At 41.5% G+C, this 24925-nt stretch overlaps 1 protein-coding gene across 5 annotated transcripts in view; it reads left to right on the forward strand.

Annotated features, from left to right (window-relative positions):
• Positions 1 to 24925, forward strand: part of CTNND2 (catenin delta 2) — an 828740-nt gene that overhangs the window by 564687 nt on the left and 239128 nt on the right. The window lies entirely within an intron of this gene.

The following is a 24925-nucleotide window of genomic DNA, read 5'->3' on the forward strand; positions in this document are numbered from 1 at the left end:
AAACAGTAGGATGCATCACTCGAGGAAGGCCCGTCTCAGCTTGTGACGGAACAGCCTCGTGCTGCAAAGTGCCATAGGGAGTGTCACAGATGGGTTGGAGAAGTTAGTACAAATATCTCCATTGTAGGACAATTTCCAGGTAGCTTAAATGAGTGTATCTTGTTTTCTTTTATGAGATGGTCAGTCACGTGTGACCACAAGAGGAGACAGGAGAGGCTCAGGAAAACGAAATTTATTACACTCACAAGTCCTAGCGACAAGAGGCCTAGAACACCACACAGCCACACAGCAGACGTCAAAGTGGCCAGAAGATGGGAAGAGCAAGTTAGCACTTAGGCCAAGGCCTTTATTGGGGTCTCTGTGGGGAAGGCAAGGCAGGACGGGGTGTACAATTTAGGATCGGCTAGTGTGAATAATTTCACCAGGCTCTAAACTGTATGAATGGTTCCCAGTGGCCTGGCCCCCAGCCCTGAGATGATTCAGGCAGAAAAATATTGTCTTAATGTCAACAGTCTGTGGTGTGTGGCAGATAAAGGAGGTGAAGCCCTGGATGGGCTACTGTGCATGTCAAATGCATGCTCCGACTGGGCCCTTGGTTATCTCTCAGATTTGGCCAGCCTCTTAGAAGGATTTGGGCAGTCTCTCCCCAGTCACAAAGGTTATGTTTAAGAATTGCAACATACAGAAAATTAAATATAGTATGATGTGTTTGCTCCTTTAAAAATATTAGTGGAAACGTATAGGAGATGAACTTCCCTCTAGGCCCAAATCTTGATGCAGGTGAGCTTAATTCATTCAACTCTGTCTTTAGGGTTCTCAACAATAGATTTACATTCTTCCTAGACCTTTTCTTTCTATCTGGTGGGAAAAAAAATTAACAAAATTAAGGCACTGTTTGTACACATTATGTTCTCTTCTAAATAGTTTCAAAATTCTTGTTGGATGGGTGTTTACATTTAATACTATAAGAAGTATCATTGGTTGAAGCTGTCAATGTAAGAAATGTCCAAACCTGTAGAAAATGCTTAGAAGAATTTGAGTTTATTTGAACCAAATATGCCAAGAAGCAAGATCTCAAATGCCCTGGCAAATGACAGTTTTGCAGTTGTTTTTATACATGGTGATTAAGGAGGGAGATAAGGAAGATTACGTGGGAGAAAGCAAGGTGGGGAAATCTCTATGAGTGGATTACAGGATAGTTTACAAGATTATGAGCTGTTTCCAGTTGGCTACGCATCCCAGGGGGCTGGAAAAAGAGGATTACTCTTGACATTTCAAAGGTGTGTTAATCTACACGTGTTCGCAAGAACAATGGACGGTGCTTGCTTAAGAAAGAGATAAATGTTTTTTAGGCTTGGGGGCTTGTCTGCCCACTATGACCTGCCCAGTTAGGAATTTATGATCAGATCCCCCCACAGGTTACTGTCAGGCAGATTGTTGTACAGAGCCCCTTTTCCCCAAACTAATAAACAAATACGAAATGCCTTAAGTGCAATGTAACAAAAGCTATTTCTACATGCTGGAGTTATCTACTTTCCCATATAACAAACCACCTCAAAGCTTAGTTCCTTAAAACAGCAACATACCATAGCACCCTGTTCTCTGGGATTAGCTGGGAGATTCTCACTTGGGTATTGTGGAAGAGGAAAATTTTTTCTCCCTTTTTGGTTCTTTTGGCTGTTCTAATAATTAAATCTGTATGAGACAGATTAACAAGAGAAAATAACCAAATTTAATTGTGTTTATATGGGCATGCCACGTATGTGAGAAAGGTATAGACACACACACACACACACACATGAGAGGTAAAACGAGGTATGTGTGGCACCCTGAGCTGAGGAATACAGTCAGAGGTGGAAGCTTCAGCAGGGAGGGGAGTCATACACAGGTCAGTAAGAACAGGTGCTCAGTAATGAGATGTTTGTCCTGTCATATATATAAATAGGTCACAGAAGTTATCTCTGGTGATAACTCTTGCTAGAGTGAGGCCCCCTCATTGAAATTCTTCTAGGTTGTTAAGGCAGGGTCAGAAGCTCTCCTGATCCCTCAGGGTCTCCACTGCCTTTAGCTCAAGATAATCTACGTGGCCAAGAAGCACCTACTGGGGGGGCCTGTTTGCCCCCTTCAGCATCCACATCGGGATATGGTGAGAGGTTGGTGGGCCATAGTCATGTAACAGCCCCCTCAGGGCTGGACATTGTCGGGGAGTAAACGTAATGTCCCCTGTCCCTTCTTAGTTATTGGCTAAAGCACTCCCCTGCCATAGTAAAAGAGATTAATGAGGAAAAAACAAGTGTATTAACATGTATACCTCACATATACATGGAAAACACTCAGAAAAATTAGTAATGTCCAGAGAATGCCCCAGGACACCACTTAAATACTGTCTTCAGCTAAAGACAAAAATGATGGTAGGGGAGAGGGTGGAGGGAGAGGGTGGCCAATTATGGGATGGTAGCAGGAAAAACAGGGTATACAAGGGTAAGGCTTGTTATGCGGATTTAAGTCCATGCCTTCTCCACTGCTGAGATCCTACTAATTAGGGTCATCCTGTGCTTCCTAGTACAGCAGGGAGAGACCTTACACATGGAGATTTCCTTTATAAATGTAAGTTTTTCTTACAAAAGGGTAACTTCTACTCCATTTTCAGAGCTAGTCCTATCTAGTTTCTCAAAAATAATCAGTTCAAGCTAATCTGACTGCCAAAGAGGCATATTATGGGGTGGCACACTCTGGTACCCTTTAGCATCCAAGGTGGCGCACTCTCACTCGGGCAGCTGATGCCAGTCGCCCACTGGGAGCTCCGCTGGGGCAGCTGACTAGAACACCTAGTCTGTGTGGCCGGGATCCAAGAGGGGGAGTCTAGGAGTGAACACCCCGAAGGCCGATGTTGAAGCTACAAGGCTTCTTATGACCTGGCCTCAGAGCCACATTCTGTCAGTGCAGACAACCCGCTTAGCCCAGCCAGAGTCCTGGGGAGGGACTGCACCTCCTGCAGTGGGGGCGGGGCGAGGGAGGAGCCGCAGCTCCTCTGACTTCCTGCCACAGTGAAGGTAGCTACCACTCAGAATCTAAGAGAGAGAATTCTTAGTTTCTCTTAATTTTTAAAAAATTCTATGTGTATGTGTATACATATTGGGTTGCCCAAAAAGTTTGTATGGCTTTTCCCATAAAAGATACATTTTCCTTTTTCACTAATAACTTTATTGACTTGGGTATTTTGAGTATGTGGCTATCTCCCACCTGGCGTAGCCTTGATTGTTCTCAATTCGTGTCTCAGTTGGATCACTATCAACTGCACCTGGTCTACCCGACCTTGGCGTCTGGCGTCCACTGAGAAATCTCTAGCCCAAAACTTCACGAACCACTTCTGACACATCCAGTCAGTCACAGCACCTTCTCCGTACACTGCATAAATCTTTTTTTGTGTTTCATTTATTTTTACCTTTCTTGAAATAATAAAGCATAATATGACAAACACATTGCTTATTTTCTTCCATCTTCAGTATTAAAATGACTGCACAAAAATTCACCAATTTTGATAAGTGTTTTCAAATGCACACTGATATGACAGCTGTCACAATACAGTCTAACAAAATTATTTCAAATGAAGTTAAATACAACTAAGTGCTACTAGAGCCATCTTACAGAAAACAACAAATGAACTTTTGGGGCAACTTACTACATATATACACTATACATATCTATACATCAAGAAAGAGAAAGGGGCAGAAATGAAGAAGTCTCCCCATGTGACTATGGGGTCACTAGGTCTGAAATCTGTAGGACAGGCCAGTCAGCTGGAAACTGAGGCAGGGGCTGAGATGGCAGTTCTCAGATAAAATTTATTTTAGAAACCTCAGTTTACTTTTATGGACTATCATGTGATTGGAGGAGGACCACACATTGTCAAGGATGCTCTCCTTTACTTAGTCAACTGATTATAAGTATTACCCACATCTATGAAATACCTGCAAGGCAACACCTCAATTAGTGCCTGATTAAGTAAATGGGTAGTATAGCCTAACCAAGGTGACGTAGAAAACTAACCATCACAAGTGTCTATAAAAAGATACACTTGTTCATAATAGTGGAGATGGATGAGCAGGAAGGAGAAAGACACACAAATCTTTTCACTGGCCAATCTTTTCCGTCAGAGGGAAGTCAGAAGTCAAAAAGAAAAATAAAGGAAAGACTAAAAAGGTTAGAGAGAATGTACAGACCTTTTTTGTTTAAATGAAACTTGGTCAAAACTTTATGAAATCTAAAAATAGATAAGCTATTTAAAATGACCCAAAATTCTTGGGATTGTTTTAATTTATCTTTTTATAATGACCCACACTTAGGAAGCATGACTTCTTTTTTCTCTTCATCATGGAGATTATCTTCCTTCTGTATTCTTTATCTCAGATGCTACGATCTTCCACTCCAGAGATAAAGAAAAAAAACTACTTAGTGTTTCCTATAATTTCTATAATAAAAACAAACAACAGCAACAACAACAAAAACCTTTTTGGTGCAAAAGCGAGAAGAGTAGACAAAAGGGAAACTTGCCGAGCTCAGGTTGAGGAATTGCAACATGAAGTCATTTTCGGCATTTGTATGATTTTTTGCGTGACCTTGAATAATTCTCCTGCCTAATTGGTACCTGAGCACACACTTGTTTTGCACGGTTGACAAGTTAATAATGCATTAAGGGTTTTGGGGTGAGCAGATGGAAGCCACTAGGTTTCAACGGAGGGGAGGGTAAGGAAAGCTGGGGCCAAGCCAGCCCCTCCAAATGCCTCCATGTGCCAGCTTTCCAGCGTCTGGACTGTGTGTCTGCCACTGTCCTCGCCTGTGGACCTTGTTACAATGCAGCCTTTGCCCAGTTCCCTGATGGGAAGGATTTTGTGCTACTGTGATGTCTGGGGTTTATTAGAGGAAATCCATTAAGCCTGAGGTAGAGGCCGGCTGCCTGCTGTCACCATACTCGCCGAAGCAGCTCTGAGAGCATCTGACTCTCAGCAAAATCTAAGTTAGACCGAATCGCTGGATCAGCTGCAGAGCATTATGCACTCCAGGACTGTCACAACTGAACACGCAGACCCAGCTCCGGTCCTTGATGGAAGCGGGTCTGGCAGGGTCTGACGGTGGTGTGAAAATGCATGAGGAGAGTTACTTAGTTATAGGGACCCCCAGACACCTTTCCTTGCAAATATGTCCACAAACTGCCAAGGTAACTATAAGAAACCGGCATGAAATAGCTGTTCATTCCTCAACAGTTTGTTTGGTTTTTTGCACAAAGACGATACGGTGTGCCGTAGAAGGCCTGCAAGCCATCAATCAAGCTGCCACTAGGGTAGCTGATGAATTGGAATATAGCCATTCCACCTGCCACCTGGTCACAGGTATGTCCTTGTGCCTCATGCCAGACTGTTGGCTACTCATCCACTTAGGTGAGTAAACCGAAGGGAACAAGAGGTGACACTGCACCTTCTCCACACTTCCCTTCCTGTCCACGATTCTAGACCAGAACCCACTGAAATGCAATAAAGGGAACCTACTCTACCTTTCGGCCACATCCTCAGCAGGAAAGGAGTAGGTGGAGGCCCACGTAATGTGACTAGAGCTGAATAGTTGCCTACGACCCTCCGCTGGTGACATCAGAGATGTTCCTTACACCAGTGGCTCTCAACAGGAAGTGGTCTTTCCCTCCTCCACTCTCAGAGGGGTATCTGACAATATCTGGAGACATTTTTGGTCATTACAACCGAAGAGGGATGTTTTTGGCATCTTGTTGGTGGAGGCCAGGGATGTTGCTAAATATCTTGCAATGTGGTAAAGCCCCCCACTTTCCCTAACCGAGGATTATCTGGCCCAAAACGTGTGTAATGACAAGGCTAACAGACCTTGACTTGCTCCTGGGCCTTCTCCCACCTGAGCCCACCCTGAGCCCCCCAGCGGAAGCTCCGGGGGGCCAGTGATTGCACATTGCCTCAGATTGTTCACTCTGCCTCACTAATACACAGTAAATACTCAGCGAATGAATGAGTGCACCAGGGAGGGGTGATAAGGGAGCAAGTAACTATTACGTTACCACTTACGTGATATTTGCATGTGTACACTTCTTGTCATTGTCAGTGTTTTTATGTTGGAGATGTTTTAATCTTGGAACATTTCATTTGTTCGCTGAGTGCCTGCTATAGGCCCAGGAGCATCAAAATGAGTTAAAAATAGCTCAGTTCCTGGTTGCTGGAGTTTACTTCTCTAGTGGAGAAAACTGCCATTAACCAATTACACAGATAAGTGTAAACTTCCAGTGTGACAAGTGATGCAAAGTGTGTGTGTTTGCCACAAGACAGGCCAGGGAAACTGCCATGGTGTCAAGAACGAGACAGTATTTTCTCCAGACTGCTGTGACCCTCTAAGTCACAAATACTAAGACAGTGTTTTAAGTGTCTCTGTTAACATACCAGTGTCACCTGTGGATAGTTTCAACTTCTTTGTCATCAGGAAAGGGCTTTCACAGGTGCTGGAAGCTGGGGCAGATCAGCATTTGGCCCACAGGTGGGAAACGGGCCCAGGTGGAGGTGGAGGACAGGACACCGTTAGGCCCTGCAGGGAACTACGAAAGTACAGCTGGGGAGGAGGCAGGGCCAGCCACGGGGGCCTTTCTGGGGCCGAGTGACAGAGCACAGTGGAGAGTTTCTTGAAGGTCAGTAAGGTGTTCTGGTTGGCCGTCAGCAGCATTGCAGAGGTGGTGGTGTGCAGGACAAATGGGGGCTCCAGCCTGGAGTGAGGGAGCCTGTTAGAAAACGTCACAGTTTGCAAAGCACAGGAGAAAGAGGCCATGAGCCATGGTTCCAGCGATGGGACTGGGATGGAAACAGAATTCACAGTCCTTGCGTCTGACTGCATGCTGTGTGTTTGGAGGGAGAGAGGAGCTTAAAAAACACTCTTTTAGTGGCAGTAATACTTTCTTCCCTAATAGGTAATCAACAAATAGTCCCTTGGAAATATTTATGTTTTTCCAAGATAACGATGACTGGTCCCCCCTTCATCAGCATTCTGCTGGCTGGGGAACCTTCATCTTCCTGGCGACTTTATGGATTTTGCATTTCAGAGAAAATGAGGCAAGACTGAATTTTTACTAAAGTTATAATACTGTGGTGGTTTCAGTTCTAAGAGGTTTTAATTGATAACTCCTCGGCTGCTTAAATGAAGATGAAACATGCTAGGATCCAAAGATGTTTTTTTTTTCTCCCTTGGTCACACACTTGCCTGCTTAAAGTTCTGGTTGGGTTGTGTGGGAAACCAGAAGTACTTCCAAACAAAGCCTGCTTTCTGAGAGCAGCATTGGGAATGAGCTGGAGGCCCTGCTGCCTCGGACAGCAGCCGAGACCTGGGGGTCCGTGCGCAGTGGGTCGGCCCAGGTCTTCCATAAAGGGAGCCTAGTTTTGTCCCCACCCCAGTGCATTCAAGCCTCCTTCTCCTTTTCTATTTAACCTCCAAAAGGTATTAGATCACACAGTAGGCAGTGCATTTCAAGTCCCAAATGTTGCTGAGACTTAGAACGTAAATAGGTCAAGGCCTATTTAGAAAAACTCATAGATGACACACGCGTACATAATAGCGGAAAAAAAGGAAGTTATTTAAAACTTGCCCTTAAACTGTTAGCTCTGGCATCATCCAGAACACGAATCTAAAGAACAACAGCCCAAACCACTTGGCGCTACTCTGATAACGAAAAGACTGAGCTGCATTCTCAGTGTTTTCACTGGAAGTTGTGCCTTCCGCACTTTATGTCTAGGCTGTCAAAATGGGCTTCATCCTTTAATCTGTCATCAACATTTTCACTTCTGGAGAATGATATTTGCTTCTCCTAACTCAGAGAAGTATTTCATAGATCTTACATACTTCTACTTGAAGTTATAAAAACAAACATTCTTGACCAGATCTTCTGCTCGCTTATTTTTACATCTGCTGACAGAGAACAAATCCGAACGCTCGCATAACCTGGGGAAACATGCATTTTCTGTATAACCTAGTGGAAGAAAGCTGTCCGTGAGATCTTGCTTCTGAGCGCAGTCTGCGCCTCTGATACTAACTGAAATGTTGGGTTGGCCAAAGAGTCCATTTATTTCTGTAAAATAAAAGACACATTTTTCATTTTCACCAACTACTTTAGTGATCTGGATATTTTGAGGATACCAGCTACCTCCTGCTATTGGCTTCTGGTGAGTAGAGGCCAGGGGTGCTGCTAAACATCTTCCAATGCATAAGACAGCCCCACAGCAAAGAATTATTTGGCCAAAATGTCCATAGTACCAAGAAACGTCGCAAATCACGTTTGACACTTTCTATCAGTCACAGCACCTTCTTAATACACTATACAAACCTTTTTTTGTGTTTCAATTGTGTTTTTACCTTTCTTGAAATTTATTATTATTTATTATTATTTCAGCATAGTACACTGAAAATGTTGCATATTTTCTTCCATCTTCAACATTAAAACAGCTGTACAAAAATTCACCAATTTTGGTAAGTTTTTAAAAAATACATTCTGATACAATAGCTGTCACAATACAATCTAACAAAATTGTTTTGAATGAAGTTAAATACAACTAAGCACTACTAGAGCCATCATGCACAAAAAAAAAACTAAATAAATTTTTTAGCCAACCCAATAAAAGTCAAACACTCCCTGAAAATCATTGGAAAATTTGAGTGTGCTCAATTTTATCATGCAGAACAGGAACAGTTCTACCTATGATTAAAGTCCTCCTTCGTGCCCACGTGAATTCCAGATTTCTGAACCACCTCTGAGAACCACAGCCATGGAAGCGGTGGGCTCTGCTCCGTGTCGCCAGCACAGGACATGGACTCGTAGAAGCCATGGTGACTCTTGGGCTGTCCTTCCGCTAACTCTGAACAAGTCACTCAAACTCTCTGAACCTCAGTCTCCTTGTCTAGAAAGTAAAGATGATTACGGATCCTACCTTAAAGAGCCATTGGAAAGAAAATGACAATTTCTAATCAATCCAGCACAGTCAAATCTAGAAAGAGCTGCTCGTCACCTTCCCCTGAGAACAGAGTTTCTACATCAGTGATCTCGCTTGCTTTCTTGTGGTTCTCACAGCCCTCATGTCATTTCTTGTTCTGCACTCTAAGTCCACAGAGCCCAACAAAGACCCCGGAGAAAGGCAGGAAATGCGTATGAGGAGGTCTCTCAAAGTCAAGTGCAAGAATGCAAACATTAACAGCAATCTGAGACAGTGAAGAGCAAGCTGAATATAAGAAGTGTTTGCAGTAATTCAACTCTACTAACCTGGTATTTTTGTTGTGAGCACTATGTCATTCCATTGTACTATATACATGCTCTTGCTAAGGTTAAAAAAAAAAGGAAGGCGATTTTAAATGTTGGTATGTCCCCCAAAGTCTGTCATAAGCATCTTTGAAATATCTAAAAAACCATTAAAGAGTGTTGTGATTTAGCTTTTTAAAAATCATAAATAATACATTTCAAATAGTCACCAAAGAAAAAATTGTTACACACGAGGAAGAATATTTTCCCAAATGACAAGTATTTACGTTTCATTGCACTGTGTCACTTTTTTGAAATTCTAAATTTCAATGTTACAAGATAAATTTCCATTTTCTCTGTATACAAACTCTGCTTTTCCCAATAATTGTCCATTATGCTAAGTTCTTGATTTAGGGTGAGGTCAAAGCTATTGGACCTTCATGTACCACTGTTCCCAAACTGTGTCCTGAAATGTCCCCGGGTGACCCGGCAAACTCAGAGAGGACCCTCGGGGTAGTTTAAACTGTTAAGGGAAACACAGCTTCTGTCAGACACCCACAGAAGCGTGAGCTCCACTGAGCTCAGCTTCAGAATTCAGTTGTGTCTCATCCCTCTTGATGATGTCGTCACTTTGCAAGAGCTTTCTGTCATAAAAAGCAAAGACCATGTGGAAATCAGTAAGAGAGGGACTGAAGAGAGCAAAGTCCGATTCCAAGGTGTGCGAAGTTGTGCAGCACCCCCCAAGGCACGAACTTGTTAGGACGAAGATAATTCCCAAGTTGTTTGGACCTGACTCCTTGACAAATGGAACTGTCAGGCCTTGGTGTCGGCCCAGGGGCACAGTGGAAGTCTCACAAAGGGCCCCCAGCCAGTACAGTTTGGGAAACTCTGTAGTCACACAAAGTCAGGTTCCGCCCATTCATTGTGTTCAGTGCCTTCTGACAAAGAAAAGAAAATCTGCACGATAATTAGTTATTGAATTAGCCCTCTTAAAATCCTAATCATTCCTCTCCTTGTGGCTTCAGTGTGTTGCTGTGAAAATAGAACTTAAAATGGTTTTCTAGGGAATAAAAAATGCTTAATGAAGAAACCATAATTCTTAACTAATGCAAGAGATAAAAGAAATAATGTATGCTTTTATTATTTGCATAAATAAAACTATATTTATCCACCACTTGCTCGTTTTCCTGTACGCAGACCTATTTTATTTGCCCTGTTTGCCCATCTATCTCAGTTTAAATTACAAAGATCTGTGGCAGCAATAACACAAAATAACTTTAAACTCATTGCAAACTTTTCAATTAATTTTCAAATTAATCACAGATATTCTACTGAGAATTAGGTGGCACACAAGTAATAAAAGCCTAGTCTAAGACTTTATCAATGGGTAGAAATTAAAGGTAATTGGACACTATTATCTTGAAAGGAATACCTTCTTTTTGGTTAACTGCACTTTAAAAAGAAGCTTGCTAATGGGATATCCAGTTGCACGGATGGGGAATCTTCCAGGACAATGGGCAGCAGGCCTGTCCATACCCCTTTCACCCATGATCTGCAAGGACTGCTAATGATGTCCACTGTTGGTTATTTTATTAAAAACCAACCGTGAATATATCCTCTACATTTTATATTTAGAAACATTCAGACACCAGAAATGGAAGTAAATGAATAGTTTTATAGCAAAATTACTGTGGAATATGTTAAAAAATGTCTAGTAATAAGAAATGATTATGAATGAGCACTCGGACACTGTAGGTCTTTTAATCGAATGTCAAGTATCGTGTCCCAAATATTCACAATTTCTTTATACTTCCTTTAAGGGAAAAGTGAAGCAAGAGACCCAGACAGATGTGTTTTGGACATGGGCACTACTAACTACAGACCTGACTGCATGTCTCTAGTTTTGTTTTGTCTTTGTCTTTGTTTTCCTTTTCTAAGCAATAACACCAAAGCTTTCCTCCTGTCCTTAACATGTCAGGTAACAACAACCACACACAAAAAAATACTAAGAACATAATCAACAAAGTCAGTAATCAGTGTTACATTCCAGTGTCAGACTTGCTGTCCATAAGATTTCCAAATAACCAGTCCATGAGACAGGCAAAATTAGACCGTAACTTCTTGGAGACAGCAGTGATTTCTTCCTTTTCCTTCCCTTTCCTTTCCTTTTGTTTTTACTTCTGGTTTTCCTATCATGTTGACAAAGCTTAGGAACACCAGTTTAATCCTCAGTGGATTAATCCTCTGACACTTTGGCAGAGGCAGCCAGTGACGAAGGAACCAGCCCTCTCTCCATGACCCCTGGATCTCCTCACTGGCTGCTCCGTGCCTTGTGTCCAAGGAAGAGGAGAGAAGCCCCGGCAGCCAGGAGCTGGCCAGGCACCCACAGCTAGGTCTCGGTGTCCTTCTGAACATAAACAACCCACAAACTATTACCATCACACAAGGCATCACACTCTGTTATGGGACAAGGCAACATCAAGACCCCTCCATAATCATGTCTGAACACGGGCACAACACAAATGTCGTCTGAGTCACAGAACTGGTGACAATGGCCCCTGTCAGCCTTGCCCTGTCCTTCCCTCCTTCTAGCTAAGGATCTCTAGATGCTCAGTCACCCAGTGTCCCCTACTTCCTGGTAGCAGCCAATCCAGAAGGAAGCCTTTCTCCCCGGAATCTGCCCCAAAGCACCTAACACAAGCCCTAATTCTAGTCTATACTAACATCATCTTAGTGAAATACCTCACGGTCCCACAGTGTGGGTCCCTGTTTCTCATTAGGAGCCGTAAGTCCAGCTTTGTTCAGCCACAGATGGGACCCTGGTGGGCTTGCCTGGGTGACATCGGCATGGCCAGCAACTTGCTTTTTGAAAGATACTCTTCCTGAATACACCCGTTCCTACTATATGATCCTATGTCCATTAAGAAACTAATGCATAAAGCCCTAAGATTAAGTGTTCTCTTCCTTCTTAGATAACTTGCATTTTATATTAGATAATTCTGCTCCGACATCATTGCCTAGGACAAACCAAAGGCAAGAACCAATGCTTGAAACTAGCATGCAGAGCAGATCTATGACGAGACATCTTGGCTCAGTGTAACTTTGAATAAGCTGCGAACCTAGACAGTTGACCACAGGTTCCACGCACTGACGTACTTGTGACCTTGGTCAGGTCACTAGATGGTCTGACCTGACTTGTCATTCTGCACAATACACATGGGGAAGGCTGGGTAGGGTTCCTTCCCATTCTACAGTGTGATATGCATGTTAAAAATATCTTTAAATACCTTTCTCTCACAGTACCTTTCTAGGCCATATAATATTAGATTTTACTAAGACTTTCTTTAAGGAAGTATCTCTGTTCATTGTTATCTGAAATTAATTGTGTTGTGATTCTTTGGAGAACTAAGATGACAGAGATGAAATCATGTATCTGAAACATACATCTGTAGGACTAAAATTAACCATGGATGTCACTAGTGATTGCTGTCACCAAGACTGGACTCTGCTTACCAATCAATCGGCCCTGGAGCCTACCTTGTAAAGACACCACGACAGGTGCGTGGGACTGGTTCTCACTTCCAGAAACAGGGAGCCTAGTCCGAAATCTTAAGAGATGGCATTCTTGTATTTACAGTGTATCCACCATATAATTGTGGCTTCTCACAGAAGTTCAGAATGTTTTTAGAAACAGAATCATTAAAAACACTATTTTTTCCACAGAGACTGTCAAGTGATACACTTAGCTCATCTATAAGAAAGTCTGTGATTTACACACACAGTATATTTCTAGTTCATTACGTAGCATTAAGTTCCCTTTTATGTATACAGTGTCTGTGTACATGCACACACACACACACTCAAATTTTGAGGATAATCAGAGCCTTTGTGCCTTTTTCTTAAATTCTTAATCTAATTTGAGCCAAAATCTTGATCTTCTGACGTCAACGAGTTAATACTGTTGCTTAACCAGACTTGAATTGTGCACCCCTAACCTGGATCTCGGCCACCAAATTCTTTCCCTCTTCTTCTCACTCAGGGTTCACAGGTCCAGGTGATTTTCTAAGGAGCACTATGGGAAGTTAATTTTAAAATAGGCACATAGTCATAGAATATAAACATTTTCCATAAACTCGTTGTGGCTTACAGGGTAAAGTTTATAGGTAATAATGTGTTTTTCAGCAAACAGAGCCTGTTAGAATTTCAAGGGCAAGTAAATTCTTATAGGTATGAAATTAATTTTTTTATTGTGGAGTATATTTTTATTGAAAAAGTCTAGTTACATTAATTAATAAATAAAGTGTTTTAAAGTGACTTGATAACAAATAGGTATCACAATACAATTGTTAATATTCTTTGTAATCTAATAACCTTTTAGAATTTTTAGGTCTTCAATAGAGACAGAAATTCACTGGTATTTAAACTACATGTGATTAAAAATGATAAATAATAGCATACATTTCAGGTAATCATTTTACATTATTTTCCCTCTCAATTCCTGATAAATTGAAGTAAAGAAGTCCATTGCTTGGCTGAGATTAATTTAGAGTACCCAGTACCCATAATCATTCAGAAATAACCAATTTCTCATTATTTTACTGTTTCTCTCTACTTCAGCAGGAAACTGCTATTTGAAATTGTTCCTTCTTATTCTGAAGTAATAAATGCTAGTCCCCCAAATGGGGTCCTAGTCTGACCAGCCCACCCAGTGGCCCCTGGTTGGGCCTGAGATGGAACATTAGGTAGGGAGATAAGTAAAGGGTGGCTATCAGAGGGATTCAATGAGCATCTCTCTCTAGCACAATCACATGCAACCCATCTGGGAATGCTACTGCCCTGCCTTTTGAATGTGTTCAGACTCCCTTGCTACTCTGCACCCTCTGCTGGGCCACCACCATTCTTCACCCACTGGTCTCCTCCCCTCATCCGACATGCCAAGCACACCCCTGCCTTGTTTGAGGTCCAGCCGCTGCTCAAAACATGCCTTCTACCTGGCACTACTTGTAGGTCTCTGTGCCGAGGCCACCTTCTCAGTGAGGTTTTTCAGTCACTGTGTTTCCAGTAACAACCCCACACTCACACACACCCTCATAGTCTTTCTCTGTCTCTCTTACTCCCCTTTCCTCCCTCCATCCCTCTGTCTCTCTCTCTTCAGTCCTGCCTGGGTCCACCCTGCTTTGTTTTTCTCAACATACTTGTAATAGTTTCTTGTGGCTGTTGTAACAAAGGACCACAAAGAACAACAAATTTCTGTCATATTAAGTCACTAAAATTTAATTCAGGGGAACAGAAGACCAAGATCCAGGTATGAGCTTAGCTGATTGCTTCCAGAGACTCTGAAGGAGGGACCATCCCAGGCCTGCCTCCCTCTTCCTGGTGGTGGCGGGCAATTCTTGGCATCCCTTGGCCTGCAGCCATATCCTTCCACTGTCTGCCTCTTCCTTCTGTGTCTCTGTGTCCTTTTCTGTCTCTTATGGGGACAGTCTCATTGGATTTTAGAACCACCCTCCTATAGTAAGATCTCATCCTGATCCTTAATTACATCTGCAGAGACCTTATTTCGAATCAGGTAACATTCTGAGGTTTCAAGTGAACGTGAATTTGGTGGTGGTGGCTGAGACAGCGGGGGGTACAATTCAACCCCAATACACACTATCATTGTTTATGGAATAATGGATTTTGCTCTTTTAATAATAAATTGACAGTTGCATTAGAAACTACATTCCCTGAGGACAGGAACCTTTGCTCTGTTCGGTACTGTATCCCTAGGGGCACCTCAGTGAGCCTTGGCTGGAGGAGTGAGTGTTTTGTGGCTGAATCCTAAAAGGTGGCAAGCAGCCAGGCAGCCTGTGGGACTAAGGCTGGAAGTAAAGGCTTGTGGGCCTTCCCGAAATAATGTGAAGGTCAGGGAAGTTGAAGTTCTAGGTAAACAGGAGGAAGTCGGAGTAAATCAGTAGAGAAATCTACCCAGTAATCACAGAGAGGACCCCTAGAGGCATGAACTGGAGGTGGTGCTTCTTGGAATTTCGTACGCAGCTCCCTCCACCTCCTCCCCTCTGTGGGGTGGTCTTTCCCAGGCTCAGAAGGGCCATATTTTGGGGTCGGATGGACCTCTGCATTTGTTTCCTTATAATAAATTAACACACAGTTGATGATGTGAAACAACACACACTCGTTCCCTTACAGTCCGAAGTCGGGCTCACTGGACCCTAATCACGGTGGTAGTAGGGCCGTGCTGCCTCCAAAGGTTCTGGGGAAAGAGTCCTTTTTCTCATCTTTTCCAACTTCTGGAGCTGCATTCCTCGCATGCCTGGGCTCTGGGGCCCTGCCTCCACCTTCTGTGTTATATTGCCTTCTTATTCTGTGCAAACTTTGTTTTGCCATATAGGTCACCTTCACAAGGGTCCAGAAATTAGGCCCTAGATACTTTTGTGGGCCATTATTCAGCTTACCATAGCATCCTAATTAGAGACCTTCCACAGATATTGAGGCAAGTATTAAGTCCCAGATTCTTCCCTCCTGATTTTCTAGTGCTCACAGTGGTGGCCATTCCGTCTCTTCCTTTAATGGGAGCTGCCCCTTCTCTCCTACATTAATTTATCTCCTAGAACAGGGCCACTAGTAAGGAAAGAGAAAAATACGAAACAAATTAAGCAAATATGCTGACCTCATGCTCATATTTAAATGTTCCTTTCGTGTACTTGATTTCTAATTTCGGTTTTATCCTATCATCATAGATGGTCTGTGGGAGTTGCCTCAATCTTTTGTGAAAAGGGAGGATAGAATTTATAGTCCAGACTTCAGGTGAGAAGAGGAAGGAGCTGCGGGCTGGGAGTCCCCGAGCAGTTCCCGTCCCCTTGGGCTGAGCCGTCTCCAGGCAGGGAGCAGGGCTGCTGCGGCTGCATCAGGAGGCAGGTCTAGAAGTCCTGCTGGAGGGAGCCGATGCTTCCTGTGCAGTTCTGGGAATTCCGTCTTCTCAAGATGTCAAGCTTGGAGAAAGCTGCTCCTTTCTAAAAACTGTAACAATTGGGCTTGCTTTCTAGACAGCCATAATTTTAGTTTGACTGTTTATGTAAAAGCAAAGCATGTTTTTCAACAGGATTAACCATATAGGGCATCTTTTTTTTGTTTTGCTTGCAAACTCTACAAATGAGGATTAAGACATTAATGCTTGCACATGTTTATCATTGGATGTTGGTTAACAAGAATTAAAATATCTCCATTTTGTCATTACAAAAAAAATCCTCTAATTTATTTCTATGACCACCATGTCTGTACCCCCCAGCCCTACCAACAAAACCAAATCAAGGGCAAGACACTCCACCTCACGGCTCTGAGTGTAAAAATTAAATCCGGTGCCGTCTTTCATATGGTTTGTTAGAGTTCAAAAGTTTAGAAATGATTGATTTTCATATGTTCAAGTAACGGCCTTCCCCCCATGGGGGTGACTGACACAGCCAAGCGAGCACTGTTTCTCTGATGGGAAGCTTTGCGGAAAATCATATTTTGAATTCCCCAAGGCTCCGGGTGTCCTGGGCTCCTTTCAGGGCAGAAGAAAGTGTGATACAATGTTGTGACAGGGCATCAGCTCTTTTGTGGCAGTGCCAGCATCACACAGTAACAGATTTCAAACTGTTTGCTGTTTTGCTCTGTGCTGAGCACATCGTAGTTTTAACAACCCAGATAGTCCCTGGGAGAGTGAGGATTTAGTCACAATATTGGTGGTCTGTATGACAAGTTTTAATGGAGAAAAGGTTACATTTGCATATCCTCCAGTTCCATTAACATTTCTCAAGTGAAGCCCAGTAAGGATGAGAGTTACGAGTTTGGCATCTTTAGGAGATCTTAGATGGCTCTTATTTCTTATTCTTCTCTTCTTCATCCAGTTACATTTAATACTTGACATTTCTTGAGGGCCCACAGTATTTTCCAGATAGTTCAACTATATTATTTCTAATCATCCCAACAGTACTCCAAGGTAGGAATTATTATCTCAATATGCCAGATGAACTTAATGAACAGACATTCTGAGGAGAGTTCGCATGCCAGCAGTGGGGAGCCTGCAGCCAAGGCAACACGGGGGAGCCCCTGAGGCTGCAGGAGGGTTCTTGGTGGAGCAGGATGTGAACTAGCTCTGACTGCATGCAGAGAAAGCCGTCCACCACAGCACTAGGCCTCTGAGGAGGGGTCGGGGAAATAAAATCATTACCTAATGGCACATTTTAGTTTTTTGTTTAGTTGTTTTTTAATTACAGTTGGCATTCAATATTATTTTATATTAACATCAGGTGCACAGCATCGCGGTTAAACACCTTGTATGATTTATGCAGTGGCTCTCTGGTAAGTCTAGTGCCCCCCGGCACCAGACGTAGTCATCACAGTATTATTGACTGCATCCCTGTGCTGCACTTTACGTCCCAGGGCTGTTTTGTAACTGCTAGTTCGTACTTCCTAATCCCTTCACCTTTTTCACCCAGTCCCCCGACCCCCAGCCCCTGGCAACAGTCTGTTCTCTATCTCTATGACTCTGTTTCCATTTTGTTCATTTCTTTACTTTGTCCTCTGGACTTGACACATAAGTGAAATCACATGGTATTTGTCTTTCTCTGGCTGATATTTCACTTCGCATGATACCCTCTAGATCCTTCCATACTGTTGCAAATGATGAGATTGTGTTCTTTTTTATGGCTGAGTAATATTTCATTGTGTATGCATACCAAACCTTCTTTTCCACTCATCTACTGATGGGCACTTGGGTTCTTTCCATACCTTGGCTATTGTAAATAATGCTACAATGAACACAAGGGTGCATATGCCTTTTCAAATTAGGGTTTTGGATTTCTACAGAAACAGGTGATATGGCATTTTTAAATTTTTGAGGAACCTTTATATGTTTCCATAGTGACTACACCAATTTGCAATATCACCAACAGTGCAAAAGGGCTACTGGGACGTAAATTGTAGCACAGGGATGCAGACATAAACTGTCTTTACTTGATTTTATGTTCTTGCCTCCTTTGTTATATATTAATTCACCTTTATAGGTACAGATTTATTTCTGGGCTCTCTGTTCTGTTCCATTGAGCTATGTGTCTGTTTTTATGCCAGTACCATGCTGTTTTGATTACTATGGCCTTGTAATATAGTTTGATATCAGTTAATGTGATACCTCCAACTTTGCTCCTATTTCTCAAGATTTCTGTAGCATTTGGGATCTTTTATGGTCCATATAAATTTTTAAATTATTTGTTCTAGTTCTATGAAAATACCAAGCATATTTTGATAGTAGTTACATTGACTCTGTAGAGTGCTTTGGGTAATGTAGACATTTTAACAATTTTAATTCTCCCTATACCTGAGTATGGTTTATACTTCCATTTATTATTACCTTCTTTAATTTCTTTCTTCAACATCTTATAATTTTCTGAATACAAGTCTTTTATCTCCTTAGTTAAATTTATTTTTAAGGGTTTTTTAAATGCAATTATCCATGAGATTGCTTTCTTAATTTATCTTCCTAATAGTTCATTACTGGTGTATAAAAGTGAAAATTATTTCTAAATATTAATTATATATACTGCAACTCTACTGAATTCATTTATCATTTCTAATGGTTTTTGGTAGACTCTTTTGAGTTTCTATATACTGTATCGTGTCAACTGCAAATAAATAATGACAATCTGGATGCCTTTTCTTCCTTTCTCTCTCTTTTTTTAAAACTTTTTTTGGTCATTGCTGTGGGTGGCTAGGACATCCAGTGGTATGTTGAACAAAAGTGTTGAAAGTGGACAACCGTGTCTTGTTCCTGATCTTAAGGAAAGTGCTTTTAGCTTTTCTCTGTTGAGTATGATATCAGCTGTGGGCTTGCCGTTTATAGCCTTTGTTATGCTGAGGTATGTTCCCTCTATTCCCACTCTGCTGAGAGTTTTTTTCATAAATCGATCCTGAATCTTGTCAAGTGCTTTTTCTGCATTTATTGATTTGATTATGTGATATTTTATCTGTTATTTTGTTAATGTGGTATATCATGTTATTTTGTCTGTGGATATTGAATCAAACTTGCATTCCAGGAATAAATACCACTTGATCATGATGTATGATCTTTTTAATGTATTGCTGAATATAGTTTGCTAATATATTGTTGAGGATTTTTGCATCTATTTTCATCAGGGATATTGACATATAACTTCCTTTTTTTTTGTAATGTCTCTTACAGGTTTTGGAATTAAGATAATGCTGGCCTTATAAAATGAGCTGGGGGAGCTTCCCTCCTCTTGAACTTCTAGAAATAGTTTGAGGATAGGTGTTCACTCTCCTTTGAATGGTAAAATTCACTTGTAAAGTCATCCAGTCTAGGAATTTGGTTTGCCGAGAGTTTTTTGATTACCAAATTTATTTCATTGATTGAACTTGGTCTGCTCAAATTTTCTGGGTTTTTTTTTAATTCAGGCTTGGAAGATTGTATGTTTCTAGAAATGTATCGACTTCTTCCAGATTATCCAATTTGTTGGCATATAATTGTCCATGGTATTTTCTTATAATGCTTTGAATTTCTATGGTGTCAGTTGTTACTTCTTCTCTTTCATTTCTGATTTTATTTACTTGGGTTCTCTTTTTTTTTCTTAATGAGTCTGATTAAAGGTTTATCAATCTTATTTATATTTTCAAAGAACCAACTCTTTGTTTTATTGTTCAACTGTATTTTCTTAGACTCTCGTTTATTTTCACTTTGATCTTTATTATTTTGTTCCTTCTATTCACTTTGCACTTGGAGCTTTGTTTGTTGTTCTTTTTTTAGTCCCTTTGGATGTTACCTTAGATTATTTGAGATTTTTCTTGTTTCTTTAGGTAGACCTGTTTTGCTATGAATTCCCTCTTAAGACTGCTTTTGCTGTGTCCCATAATTTTGGTTTGTTGTGTTTCATTTTTGTTTGTCTCGAAATATTTTTTTATTTTTTTCCTTGATCTCAATGTTAACCCATCCATTGTTTGGTAGCATGTTGTTTAGCCTCCATTTGTTTGTTTTGTGTTTTTTTCTTTTCTTGTGATAGATTTATAGTTGAATAGCATTATGGTCAGAGAAGGTGCTTGATATGATTTCAATCTTGTTAAACTTACAGAGACTTGTTTTGTGTCCTAATAGGTAGTCTATGCCAGAAACTGTCCCATGTGCACTTGAAAAGAATGTGTATTCTGCTACTTTGGGGTAAAGTGCTCTGATGATATCGATTGAATCCATTTGAGTGTGTCATTTAAGGCTGCTGTTTCCTTGTTGATTTTCTGTCTGGAATATCTATCCATTGCTGTCAATGGGGTATTAAAATCCCCAGCTATGATCATATTACTGTCAGTCTCTACCTTTATATCCACCAAGATTTGCTTTGTAAACTTAGGTGCTCTTGTGTTGGGTGTATAAATGTTTACAAGGGTTATATCCTCTAGTTGGATTGTTCCCTTTATTATTACATAGTATACTTATTTGTCTTCTACTATAGCCTTTGTTTTAAAGTCTCTTTTGTCAGATATAAATATTACATCTGCTGCACCCATGTGTAGCAGCTAAGAATCCAGAGTAACCTCTCAGCTGCACAGATTTACCACTAAGGAACAAGAGATCTCAGACCCACTCCAGGCTCCCCAGTTCTGATCACCAGTGCCAGGAAGAGGAGCCCACACATCATGTGGCTGTGAAAATCAGTGGGGATTTGTCTTGGGTAACATGGAATCTGCTAGAAACCGAGACACCTTCCTAAAGGACTAGCACACAAACTCCTGCTCACCAGCAGTCACCTTGGCTCCAGTGGAAAGAGAGTGGCTTGGGGAGCTCCAGAGACAAACTGGGAGAACCTGAGTGGTGTGGCTTTGGGGCGAGGGCTGGACAGTTGGCTGCCATTGCCCCTGTGTTGTATTGTCTCAAGTGGCCAAAGGATGCTGTCTTTCCTGTGTTGAGCCTTCTCCTCACACAGCCCAATTTAAGTCTACATTGGCTTGGCCTGCAGAACTCCACTAGCTCTCCCTGTGACCCCTTAAGACTTGCCCTCCTCTTTGCAGCCTCCCCAAAATGTCATTAGAAACAGGACACAGAAACCCTGGTCTAAACATACTCTGTATTGGATCACCTTGTTGAGCAAGCATGTTGTAAATCTTTCTCTCTTTGATTGCCACAGTAGATTAGGCATAGGATTTGGCATCAGAGTAATTGGGGAAAAGCTCAGAACTTGAACAGCTGGCTTTCTCCCTTCTAGCCTATAAAAATAGAATAGTCCCTTAGTGTTTTCTGGTCTTGCCTTCCATGAATCAAAAAAAGAGAATAATGCTGCTTATTCTATGTGATTTCATTTGGGGTAATGCCATAAAGTCCTATATGTAAAAATGCGTAGTATACTATTAAGAGCTAGATTTATACTAGTAATTGTTATTCTGAGGCTGCTATAAAGGATATATAATAGCCTTTTTAAAATAACCTTTTACTGAGGTGTATTCAGTTGGACATTATACCTATTTGAAGGAATATAAGTGTAAGGAGAGACACTTCTTTAGCTCATGGGAAAAACTGAGTTAAAAGGAGCCATCGTGAGAGTTCTGGTCAAGTCAGTGGAGCAGGAGAGCACTGCACTCACACCCTCCCGGGGCCGCATCTAACTCCCAGCTAGATTACACACCAGTCAACCCAGGTAACTGGGCAAAGACTGGCTGAACTGAAGTCCTATAACTAAAAATATAAAGAAGAAGCCACCTCGAGACTGGTAGGAGGTGCAATACAGGCTGGCCTCCTGTTCCCCCAGACTCGCCCCAGCCATGCCGAACACCTCCCCTTTCTCAGACCAAACCTCCTACAGCCTCGTGCCTTCACACGTGCTGTTCCTTGGCTGGTATTTGTCTTTTCCAGGACATTTGGTCCTATAAGCCACTCCTTGTCCTTAAGGATTAAGACCTTATTTGAAGAAACTGTATTGTAAGCTGAGTTCTGGCCCAGAGGAGAAGCTTATTTTATTTCTTCTAGGCTTCCAGCTCCTCCTGTGAAGCCCATTTCCATGGGCAGTAAAAACTCCAAATAGAATCTCACCTAAGTGAAATAAAACTATTCTAGTAAGAGAGATTCGGGTATTATAATCATCCCCCCAAACTTTTTGCTGGGGGGCGGGTACTCCTTTAGCATTACCCTGTGAAATTGAGGAAAGCATTTGAAAACCTGTGTATACTCTTAGTGGGTGACAGTTGCCATGGCTAGGTCCCTGGGAAATGGTGATTAGAATAAGCCAGAAGTAAACTACGTGGACACACCGTTTGTTTCAACCCCATCCTGGAAAGCTGGCCTAGGCTAAGAGACAACTGAGTCATGTGAAACACTGACTGACTGTTGAGTTTGGTCTGATCTGACTTTCTGATCTCTCTTGCCCCTTTCACTCTCTCCCAGCACCCCACCCTCACAGTTTTCACTGCACCAAATGAGGCCTGGGATACTGTGGCTGCAGGTATCATTCCTTCATACCATGGGGAATGTCCTTGTCCCCATAGTGAGGGAAGGAGACAGATAACAATAAATAATAATAAAAATAGAAGAGAATTTCAGATAGTCATAAGTATCGTGGATAAAACAGACCTCTGGGGTAGAAATAACTTGATGGATGGGTTTCTTTGGCTAAAAGATACAAGGAGATCCCCAGGAGATATCTGAACTGAGACCTAATAAAGACAAGTCAGCACCATTCAAAGCCTGAGGGATGATGCTCTGCAGAAGTACCAAGACTGGAGGTGGGAACAGGAAACTGCAGGTCAGGGAAGTTGGTGCAAGAGACCCAATGAGGCTTGGCAGTCGATGCTGTTAGAAATAGGCAAGGGTCCTGTCTGTGGGGCTTCCTAAGCAGGTGTGAGGAGTTGAATACTGTTCTAAGTGCAGAGGCATGCTCATGAAGGGTGTAAGTCATAGAGTTTTCCCTTTGATACATAGATAAGACTGCTCAGGTTGGCAGCATGGGGTACCACTGTGTGTGTGTGTATCTTTATCTCAAGGAAAGTAAGAACCACTGAAGGGTTTTTAGAACAAAGTGGCATGATTCCGTTTGTGTGTTTTGGTATTTTGATGACTTAGGTAGAAAGAATGATGAGGTGAGGTGTGACTGGCATGGTGGACAGGATGAAAGGGGAGAAATTGTCTGGGAGGGCAGTTGTGGGGATGGAGGAGACTCCCATTTAGGATTCCAGAGGTTTTAGGGAGATGCCGTCTGTGGTCTTTCTTCTGATCTATGACTGAGAAGCCTGGACCCCTTCTTTGATTCTTTGGAGTGTCCATCTGTTCTGTCTGAGTTTGGGCTGTGTGTATATGCATCCAGGGAAGCACATTTTCCTACATGTAAGCTGGGGGTCCCTAAGACTGTTCCCCTGGAAGCCTTGTCCCAAAGATGTTCTTGATCTGCACCAGATAAGCCTAGAAAAATAATTACCACCTGGTTAATGAAACAGGCTGAAATGAATTCTTTATTAATCACTTTCCAATAGCACAAGCTTATCTGAATTCATCCTAGCCATCCAGTGGCTTAAATGGCACTTCTAATTTTAATTTACAGGTATTCTATAGATTCTTTGTTTAATTTGTACAAAGAATATAATTTTAAGATGCTGCTATTAAAAGAAAAGGGATTGTGCTATCTCTGTAGTAGAGGTGACTTAGAGTCAGGCAACAGAAAGAAATTAAATTAAAAAGAAAAATGAGCTTCCTGTGTTTTAATCCAAAATTGTTTTCTACTGTGATCACATAGCCAAGAAAAAGTCAATAGTTTGTCCATTATCAGCAATCACTTAATTATATTTTGTAGAAAATGCATTACTTACTATATATCCTTTAGAAAATGTGTGTATGCCTACAATTTTAGATAAATTTATCAAATACTTAATGCATATTAAATTGAATGCTTTATCTTCCCAATAAAAACTAAGCCATTTCAAAAGGAATTCTGTTTCGTCATGTCTCCAATAACTATAAGGGAAACACCGTGTTTCAAGGTTTGCTTGACGACCTCTACCAGTTGTGATAAAGGAAAGATAAAGAGAACAGGTTAGAATCTACAAGGAAACTTTTAACCTTTGTCTGTTCCTTTCGCTCTCTCATTTTTCATGACTTACTCTCAGATGACAGCCCTGACCTGGCATCCATAGGATGTGTGCTTTCGAGTTGTTTCTCCAGGAGCAGAGTGGTTGTTGCACAGCCTTCTCGCTTCTCTTCCTCCCCGTCCTTCAGATAAATAGTATGCTTCTGTGGCTCACGGGGTCAGGCTTTTATCTGTGGGCTCACGGGTCGCTTTTTTATTTCTCTGTTAAAAATTGACTTCCTGTTACATGAATAGAATTCAAAGAGTTAGCCCTTTTAGCTCGATATTGTAACTGGTTGAACTGATTCACTTCATAAAAAATATTTACTTGTGTAATGGTACAGTCAACCTGATATTATAGAATGGATTTAAATATCTTAGAGCATATTTCTTTAAATAAACAACCAGCTTGTTGTAATATCTAAGATATAAAGAAGGTACCAGAGAGAAATGTATGATGGATTAAATTTATTAACATTGTGTGAATAATCTTAACTCTTTAAATAAATAATTTTATTTATAAATTCTTAATGATACACTTTTATCCCCA

Source organism: Phyllostomus discolor, chromosome 3 (genome assembly GCF_004126475.2).
Source record: "Phyllostomus discolor isolate MPI-MPIP mPhyDis1 chromosome 3, mPhyDis1.pri.v3, whole genome shotgun sequence".
Classification (NCBI taxonomy): domain Eukaryota; kingdom Metazoa; phylum Chordata; class Mammalia; order Chiroptera; family Phyllostomidae; genus Phyllostomus; species Phyllostomus discolor.